This window comes from Erinaceus europaeus, chromosome 13 (assembly GCF_950295315.1).
Source record: "Erinaceus europaeus chromosome 13, mEriEur2.1, whole genome shotgun sequence".
NCBI lineage: Eukaryota > Metazoa > Chordata > Mammalia > Eulipotyphla > Erinaceidae > Erinaceus > Erinaceus europaeus.
Genome location: NC_080174.1, coordinates 39399255 through 39408895, shown reverse-complemented (window position 1 = coordinate 39408895; position 9641 = coordinate 39399255). Strand labels below are relative to the sequence as shown.

The following is a 9641-nucleotide window of genomic DNA, read 5'->3' as shown; positions in this document are numbered from 1 at the left end:
CCAGGGTAACAAAAGGGATAAAATGACCTCTAGGAGCAGTGGATTCGTGGTGCAGGCAGCCCCAGCAATAACCCTGGAGGCAAAAAAAAAAAAAATTATGAATGGGATATTTGCTTTAAAATCTAGTTTGTGCCAACCCAACAGGTATTTGGTTCTGCCTTCCTTGTTAGTGGACCAAGAAAACCCCACAAAGTTAAGAAGCAAGATCAAACTCAACAACAAGACAACAAATCACCCCATCCAAAAATGGGGGGGGGGGCTTGGACAGAATATTCACCACAGAAGAGATCCAAAAGGCTGAGAAACACATGAAAAAATGCTCCAAGTCTCTGATTGTCAGAGAAATGCAAATAAAGACAACAATGAGATACCACTTCACTCCTGTGAGAATGTCATACATCAGAAAAGGTAACAGCAGCAAATGCTGTAAAGGGTGTGGGGTCAAAGGAACCCTCCTGCACTGCTGGTGGGAATGTCAATTGGTCCAAGCTCTGTGGAGAACAGTCTGGAGAACTCTCAGAAGGCTAGAAATGGACTTACCCTATGATCCTGCAATTCCTCTCCTGGGGATATATCTTAAGGAACTCAACACATCCATCCAAAAAGATTTGTATATACCTATGTTCTTAGCAGCATAATTTGTAATAGCCAAAACCTGGAAGCAACCCAGGTGTCCAACAACGGGTGAGTGGCTGAGCAAGTTGTGGTCTATATACACAATGGAATACTACTCAGCTGTAAAAAATGGTGACTTCACCGTTTTCAGCCGATCTTGGATGGACCTTGAAAAAATCATGTTGAGTGAAATAAGTCAGAAACAGAAGGATGAATATGGGATGATCTCACTCTCAGGCAGAAGTTGAAAAACAAGATCAGAAAAGAAAACACAAGTGTAGAACCTGAAATGGAACTGGCATATCGCACCAAAGTAAAAGACTGGGGTGCGTGGGTGGGGAGAATACAGGTCCATGAAGGATGATAGAGGACCTAGTGGGGGTTGTATTGTTTTATGGGAAACTGGGGATATGTTATGCATGTACAAACTATTGTATTTACTGTTGAATGCAAAACATTAATTCTCCAATAAAGAAATAAAAAAAGAATAATAATAATAATAAAAAGAAGCCAGATCAGCAGACTAGTGGGTGGCGTAGTGGCTAAAGCTTTGGACCTACGAGCATGAGGCCTCCAGTTTGATACCTGGCATAACATATGTCAGAGTGATGTTGTTTTATTTTTTAAGATTTTAATATTTATTTATTTATTCCCTTTTGTTGCACTTGTTTTATTGTTGTTATTAATGTTGTTGTTGTTGGATAGGACAGAGAGAAATTGAGAAAGGAGAGGAAGACAGAGAGGAGGAGAGAAAGATAAACACCTGAAGACCTGCTTCACCTCCTGTGAAGCGACTCCCCTGTAGGTGGGGAGCCGGTGGCTCAAACCGCTATCCTTAAGCCAGTTCTTGAGCTTTGTGCCACCTGTGCTTAACCAGCTGCGCTACTGCTCAACTACCGTTTTTTTTCTTTTATTTTGTTTCTCTACCATTAAATATCAATATATAACCCTTAAAAAAAAAAAAGACAGAGAAGCAACAGAGGGGCTGTGTGGTGGTGCACCTGGTTGAGTGCACATCTTACATTGTGCAAGGACCCAAGTTCAAGCCCCCAGTCCCTACCTGCAGGGAGAAAGATTCACAAGTGGTGAAGCAAAGCTGCAGGTATCTCTCTGTCTCTCTGTCTCTCTCCCTCTCTATCATCATCTTCCCTCTCAATTTCTGTCTGCCTCTTCCAATAAATAAATAAAGATAATTTTTAAAAAATTACAAGAGGGAGAGAAGCAGCAGCAACATCAATAGCTCAAGAGGTAGCACAGTGACTAAAGTACTGGACTTGTTAACATGGTGCCCCAACTTCAAACCCCAGAAAGATATGTGCCAAAATGATGTTCTGGTTCTCTCTCTCCCTCTTGCTCTTATAAATAAATAAGTAGATAAAGCAAGAACTACTACATCAGGTGAGACAACAGAGATTTGAAGTGTTAGGAAGCAAGATCTCCTGACTCTAGACCCCCTTCTGCATTAGCAGCCCACTCCCCCTATCCCTCAGTCCTGGGTGGGGGGGGGGGGGCACATCAGCTCCCTGCCTGCTGGAAACAAAACCCAGCTTCCCATTTCTGACTGCCAGATGCAGGTGCCCCTGCTGCTGCTGCTGCCTGCTGTGGTGACCCAAGGAATGGCTCACTCGCCTGGTGGGATTTCCCCCTCTCCTCCCTGCTATTATCCTCCTGCTGAGATTGAGCACTGGGGAGTGAGGTACTAGGCACATAGAAAGCATCCAACTCAGACCTTAAGAGACAGCTTACCAGGTAGTGTGCCTGCAATGCCTTCAAGCCCCAGCACCAGCACCACGTAAGAGGTGCTAACTCAATGAAGTTCCAGTGCTGTGGTCTCCCTCTTTCTATCTGAATAAAAAAAAAAAAGTGACCTTCAAAGACTTTCATGCCTGAGGCACCAAAGGTCCCAGGTTCATTCCCCAACACCACCATGAACCAGAGCTCATGAGTGCAAGAAAGAATGGTAGGAACAATGAAAGAAAGGAGAAAGAAAGAGAGAAAGAAAGAGAAGAAGGGAAGAAAACCACCTTCTGTATACCCCATAAAGAATTTTGGTCCATATATCCAGAGGGATAAAGAACAGGGAAGTTTCCAGTGGAGGGGATGGGACACAGAATTATTGTTGGGAATTGTAAGGAATTATACCCCTGTTATCTTACAAATTTGTTAATCATTTTTTAAATCACTAATAAATATTTAAAAATAAATAAATACAAAAAATAAAGAGAGAAAGAGATGGAAGGAGGCAAAGGAAAAAAGTGCCCTCGGATGGCAAAATCATACATTCACAAGATTCTGACATGGAGGAAGAAAGAAAGAAAGAAAGAAAGAGAGAGAGAAAGAAAGAAAGAGAGGAAGGAAGAAAAAGAAAGAAAGCAGCCCTGAGAAATGGCACAGGAAGTAGGTTGGTGGGCTTGGAAGCATGAGATACTGAGTTTGATTCACCTGCATCCCCTGTGCCAGAGTGTTGCTCTGTGCTCGCTCTCTCTCTCCTCCTTCTCCCTCCCTCCCTCCCCTTCTTTATCTTATGTTAATAAATAAAATCCAAAGAAAAAGAAAATAAGAGAAGAGAAAAGGAGAGAAAAAAAAAGAAGAGAAAAGGAAAGGAAAGGAAAGGAAAGGAAAGGAAAGGAAAGGAAAGGAAAGGAAAGGAAAGGAAAGGAAAGGAAAGGAAAGGAAAGGAAAGGAAAGGAAAGAAGCGGGTCGGGAGGTAGAGTAGCAGGTTAAGCGCACATGGCACAAAGAGCAAGGACCGGCATCTCAGCATAAGGATACCCGTTAGAGCCCCTGGCTCCCCACCTGCAGGTGGGTCCCTTCACAAGTGGTAAAGAAGATCTGCTGGTGTCTTTCTCTTCCCCTCTGTCTCCCTTCCTCTCTCGATTTCTCTCTGTCCTATCCAGCAACAACAACATCAGTGACAACAACAAGAGTAACAACAAGGGCAACAAAATGGGGAAAATAGCCTCCAGGAGCAGTAGGTTGGTAGTGCAGGCACCTAGCCCCAGCAAAAACCCTAGAGGCAAAAAAAAAAAAAAAAAAAAAGGAAGGAAGGAAGGAAGGAAGGAAGGAAGAGAAGAAAAGAAAAGACGAGAAAAGAAGAGAAAAGAAAAGAGAAAAGAAAAGAAGCATTTTAGGCTAGGAAATGGTCTACCTAGTAGAGAGCTTACCATAAGAGAGGATTTGGTTTCAAGCCTTTGCCACCACATGGAGTACAGGGGAAGCTTCCTAGTGGTGGAGCAGATCTGTGGTGACTTACTTACTTTCTTCCTTCATTTCTTTTTCTTTCTTTCTTTTTTTAAATATTTATTTATTCCCTTTTTGTTGCCCTTGTTGTTTTATTGTTGTAGTCATTATTGATGTCGTCATTGTTGGATAGGACAGAGAGAAATGGAGAGAGAGGGGAAGACAGAGACTGAGAGAGAAAGACAGACACCTGCAGACCTGCTTCATGCTTGTGAAGTGACTTGCTTGCAGGTGGGGAGCCGGGGGCTTGAACCGGGATCCTTACGCTTTCCTTCCTTTCTTCTCCTTCTTCTTCTTCTTTGTTATTTTTATTTATTTATTTATTGGATAGTGAAGTTTCCCCCTTGTAGGTGGGGACCAGGGGCTTGAACCCAGGACCTTGTGCACACTATAATGTGCACTTAAACAGGTGGACCACCACCTGGCCCCCTTCCTTCTTTCCTTTCTTTGTTTCTCTACAGCTAAATAATAATAATAATAATAACGGTGATAAAATGAAATTCACCAGGAGTAGTGGAATCATGTAGATGTAGAGCCCCAGAGAAATCTTGGCGACAAAACAAAAACAAAACAGCACCAGTGGGGTTGGGAGGTGGCTCATCCACTTGCGAACACACTTTACTATGCACAAAGACCTGGGTTCAAGCCTGTTGGCCACCATATGGGAGGACCTACATAGGTCAAGCTTCACAAGTGGGGCAACAGTGCTGTGGTGTTTTTCCTTCTCTTTCCAATTCTCTGTCTCTCATCCACTTATCTATTAAAAAAAAAAAGTCAGAAGTAGTGAAATTGTGCAAGTGCAAAGCCCCAGTGAAGAAATCCTGTTGGAAATTGTTAAATAATCAAAAAGGAAGAAATAACTGAGTTGGAGGTCAGCCTGCCTAGATTCACAGCCCAGCTCCATCCTTAAGTAATGTCTCTGTATCTCACTTTCTCCACCAGTAAAAAGGGGGAGTAGCTGTACGTCCTCATAAAGTTTTCATGAATGCCCATGAGGCATGTGCACAAAGTATATTCATCCTCTCTACCCAGAAGGGAGGCAGAAGGGATGGAGTTCTGGTGTCTCAAGCCCTGTCCCGAGGCTCTTCCCATAGCTCTTCCTCGAAGACCATAGCTCATTGCTCATGGGGTACCCTCTGACCTCCTCCCAGAACTTCCTGGAGCCAGGAAATCTTTCTCATGTTTCAGGATTCAGAGGCCAAGTCTCCAAGGATCCTTCCACAAACACACCTCCACCCTCAATCCAAATAAATTCCTCCCTCCTCTGAACCCAGAGCTGGACACTGCAGCAACTCATTGTATTGAAATGTGTGTAACCCAGGGGGGCACCAGGGCCTCCAGCTGACAGGGGCCACTAGGTCTTTAAAGTTAGAGCCACAAGCTCTTTATGCTTTCTCAGCAGAACCCTCCTCAGTCCATCCCACTATTCCAGGGAAATTTGTCCCTTTCTCAGTTCCAGAGATGAAGCTAGAGGAACAGAAAGCCAGGTCACTCCTAGATATTATCTTGCTGCTGTCCTGGTGTTGGCAGGCCTTCAGTGTCTCATTTAGGGGCATGGCTTATTTTCTGTATTGTGTCTCTCTTCCTTCCTTTCTTTCTTCCTTCTACCAGCGCACTGCTCAGTTCTAGTTTATGGTGATGTAGGAGATTGAATCTGGGACTGTGTAGCCTCAGGCATGAGAGTTTCTTTGCATACCCATAACCATTATGCTATTTACCACCCACCCCTCCCTACCAAGGGCATGACCTTTTTTCTTCTTCTAGGGAAGAGTAAAAAGTGTTCCAGATGTTGTTGGCTGTCTTCTTACCATCAAGAGGGTAGCTGCCTTTAGACTAAAGTCTACTGGCAGAACAAGAGACAGAGAGTTCCTGGGTCCTTAGGCCACCTTTGAAATATACTATCAATCAATCCTAAGGCCAAAGGCTGCCCTGGAACTGCCTGTTGCTGAAATATTCCAGGATGTTCTAACCAGTTGTCCATATTTTCTCTGATCACAAGAATTCATATTTTGAGGGCTGTAGGTGGCACAATTGGTTGAACACACATGCACAAGGACTCATGTTCAACCTCCCATCCCCCTTGCAGGGGGGAAGCTTCATGAGCAGTGAAGTGCTGCAGATATCTCTCTTTCTCCCTCTCTTTCTCCCACTCTATCTCTCTCAGTCCTATCAAATAAAAAAAGAAAGAAAGAAAGAGAGGAAGGAAGAAAGAAAGAAAGAAAAAAGGGTCCTGGGGAGACAGAAAAATGGTTATGCAAAATTCTTCCATGCCTGAGGCTCAGAGATTCAATCTCCAGTGCTACCCTCAGCTAAAATTGAATACTGTTCTGGTCTTTCAGTATTTTTCTATCTCCTTAAAATTAAATAAATAGTGGTCCGGGAGGTGGCGCAGTGATAAGGCTTTGGACTCTCAAGCATGAGGTCCTGAGTTCGATCCCCGGCAGCACATGTGCCAGAGTGATGTCTGGTTCTTTCTCTCTCCTCTTATCTTTCTCATCAATAAATAAATAAAATCTTTTAAAAAATTAAATAAATAAAGTGCCTTTAAGAGGAGAAGAAAAAAAAGAAGCAAAGAACGGAAAAATGGCAACTAGAGTGGTAGATAACTCTGGTGGGGAAAAACAAAAAATATGTATACATATATTTCATGCTTAATTCGTTGAACACTTACCACAAGCTATAAATGATTCTGACAACTTGGTGTGTATGAATGTATTTAATGCAACTACATTGGGAAGTTGACGTGATTTGTGTTATCCTTAGTAAAACATTTCCTGCAATGAACCCACTGGGTATTCACAATCCTGCTTACTACATAAGCTCAGCCAGCTGCTTGCTCTCCCAGTGCCTCAGTTTCCTCATCTAAAAGTAGCACCTACTTCACAAGGCTGTAGGGTGGATCAAAGTAGGATAATCCACATAAAGTACTTGTATCAGTACATGTTGGAAAAAAAAAATTAAGAATTTTCTTTATTTTAATTGCCTTTTATTTATTAAATAGAGACAGCCAGAAATAGAGAGGGAAGGGGGAGATACAGAGGGAGAGAGACAGAGAGACACACCAGCAGCCCTGTTTCACTACCGCAAAGCTTTCCCCCTGCAGGTGGGGGATAGGGTGGGGGATGGGGTGGGGGATGGGGTGGGGGATGGGGTGGGGGATGGGGTGGGGGATGGGGTGGGGTGGGGTGAGAACTCTGGTCCTTATGCATCATACCATGTGCACCACCACCAGGCTCCAGAAAAAAAATTAACTGCTGTCTTTTGTTTTGTTTTGTTTTTAAATATTTATTTTATTTATTTATTCCCTTTTGTTGCCCTTGTTGTTTTATTGTTGTAGTTATTATTGTTGTTGTTGGATAGGACAGAGAGAAATGGAGAGAGGAGGGGAAGACAGAGAGAGAGGAGGAGAGAAAGACAGACACCTGCAGACCTGCTTCACCGCCTGTGAAGCTACTCCCCTGCAGGTGGGGAGCCGGGGTTCGAACCGGGATCCTTATGCCGGTCCCTTGCGCCACCTGCACTTAACCCGCTGCGCTACAGCCGACTCCCAGTTAACTGCTGTTTTACCAGTCCCATTTCACAGATGAAACCAAGGTTCTGAGAATATTTAACAGGATCTAAGGTGATGCATGTAATAAATGTGTCTCTCTAAAGTTGTTGCCTTAACTGCATGGCTCAGAGTCCCCAGTGCCTGCCTGATGAGCAGCCCAGATACAAATATCAGAGACAGCATATTGCATCAGTTCTCCAGGGCTGCATCTACTGTATTTTCAAACTCCAGATGCCTCTCCTGTCTCACGGGTGCTATCCACACCTCACTCCAGAGTCCACACAATTCACTATTGCCGCAGGCTGGGGTGTAGCAGATAACCTCGAAGGCTAGTACTGATAGTGTGGAAACCTCCACCATCAACTGAAAATCAATTTTTAAAAATTTATTTACAAAAATGGAAATACTGACAAGACCATAGGATAAGAGGGGTACAATTCCACATAGTTCCCACCATCAGAACTCCATATCCCATCCCCTCCTTTGAAAGCTTTCTTCTTCTTTATCCCTCTGGGAGCATGGATCCAGGATCATTATGGGGTGCCGAAAGTGAAAGGTCTGGCTTCTGCAATTGCTTCTCCACTGGACAGGAGCATTAGCAGGTTGATCCATATTCCCAGCCTGTCCCTATCTTTCCCTAGTGGGGCAGGGCTCTGGGGAGGTGGGGTTCCAGGACACACTGGTGAGGTCATCTGCCCAGGGAAGTCAGGTTGGCATCATAGTAGCATCTGCAACTTGGTGGCTGAAAAAGAATTATGATATAGAACAGAACAAATTGTTTAATAATCAGAAGCCTAAAGGCAAGAATATAGCAGATGAGATCTGTGGTTTCCATTTTGGAAAAAAGCCAGTAGGTCTATTTTAGGTATGTATATTCCAAGGGGCCCATGACTTTACTAAGTTTTGCCTGAGTCTGACAGCTAACATGCAGGTATTGTCTGGGGAGATGGTGTCAGAGTTGGAAATAGGACTAGAAAGCTGGGTCAGGGAAAAGAGTAGCTCCCAGGGAGTTGGGTGGTAGCAAAGCGGGTTAAGCACACATGCAGCGAAGTGCAAGGATCAGATCAGATTGCGGGTGGTTCAAGCTCCTGGCTCCCCACCAGCAAGGAGGTCGATTCACAGGTGGTGAAGCAGGTCTGCAGGTATCTATCTTTCTCTCCCCCTCTGTCTTCCCCTCCTCTCTCAATTTCTCTGTCCTACCCAACAACAACAACAACAGCAATAACAACAATAACAATAATTACAACAAGGGGGCAAAAAAAGGGGGAAAATAGCCTCCAGGAGCAGTGGATTGCTAGTTCAGGCACTGAGCCCCAGCAATAACTCTGGAGGCAAAAAAAAGAAAGAAAGAAAGAAAGAAAGAGGAAAAAGGGGGGAAATTGATGCAGGGAATAGTGGGGTTATATAAGTACTGAACCATAGCGATAACCCTGTTGACAAAATAAATAAATAAATAATCCAGAAACATTATTTCCACCTGCAGAGCCTCTGAATCTTAAAATCTAGAAAAGTTGTTTCTTTTTTCAGGTTCCTTTTCACTGTTCTCATTCCCTTCCCTATTTCAGGACACAAATCTCCCCATTTTTACCCAAATCTATCTTGGGCCCCTCAGACCTTCTGAATATGGCCAGAAGTAAGAGTAGACCTTTCTTACCAAATGTGGCTATCTGTGGAGCTGGTTGCACAAAGACAAGCTCTCACCTTCCTGACCAGGTTTTATTTAACACATTTCTGATCCCCCAGCATTGAGAAGAGTCTTTTGAGGACCTGGGCTGGGTGGATTCAGGCCTATGACTCTAAAGCCCAGACTATTCATCCCAGTGAGTGTCCAAGGAAGGAAGGGTGAAGTGAGTATTCCCCTAGCCCTTTCCTATGCTGTTGCCCCACCTCCCATGAGTCAGCTCTAAACTAGGCCTCCAGGCCCTTTCCTGTCTCTTCGTAGGCTCCGGAAGCACAGCAGGATGTGAGCTGCGCCCAGGCCCTTTTTTAGTCTTGGCTGAACAGCAGGTGTTGGCAGGCTGTCAGCTGGAGGCTGGGCCCATTGCTTCATTCTCTACCTCCCAAAGTCAGCCCCCACCACTTTTTTTTTTAATTAAATTTAATTTTTTTTATTGGGGAATTAATGTTTTACATTCAACAGTAAATACAATAGTTTTTACATGTATAACATTCCCCAGTTTCCCATTTAACAATACAACCCCCACTATGACATTTATCATCCTTCATGGACCTGCAT

General features: G+C 43.9%; 1 long non-coding RNA gene across 1 annotated transcript; it reads right to left on the bottom strand.

Annotated features, from left to right (window-relative positions):
• Positions 1-7775: 7775 nt before the first annotated feature.
• LOC132542509 (uncharacterized) lies at positions 7776-9308 on the bottom strand. Its single transcript, XR_009553518.1, has 2 exons — positions 9060-9308; positions 7776-8147 (listed from the first exon to the last, which is right to left on the bottom strand). It is a non-coding gene; the product is annotated as an uncharacterized LOC132542509 (long non-coding RNA).
• Between the last annotated feature and the right edge of the window lie 333 nt (positions 9309-9641).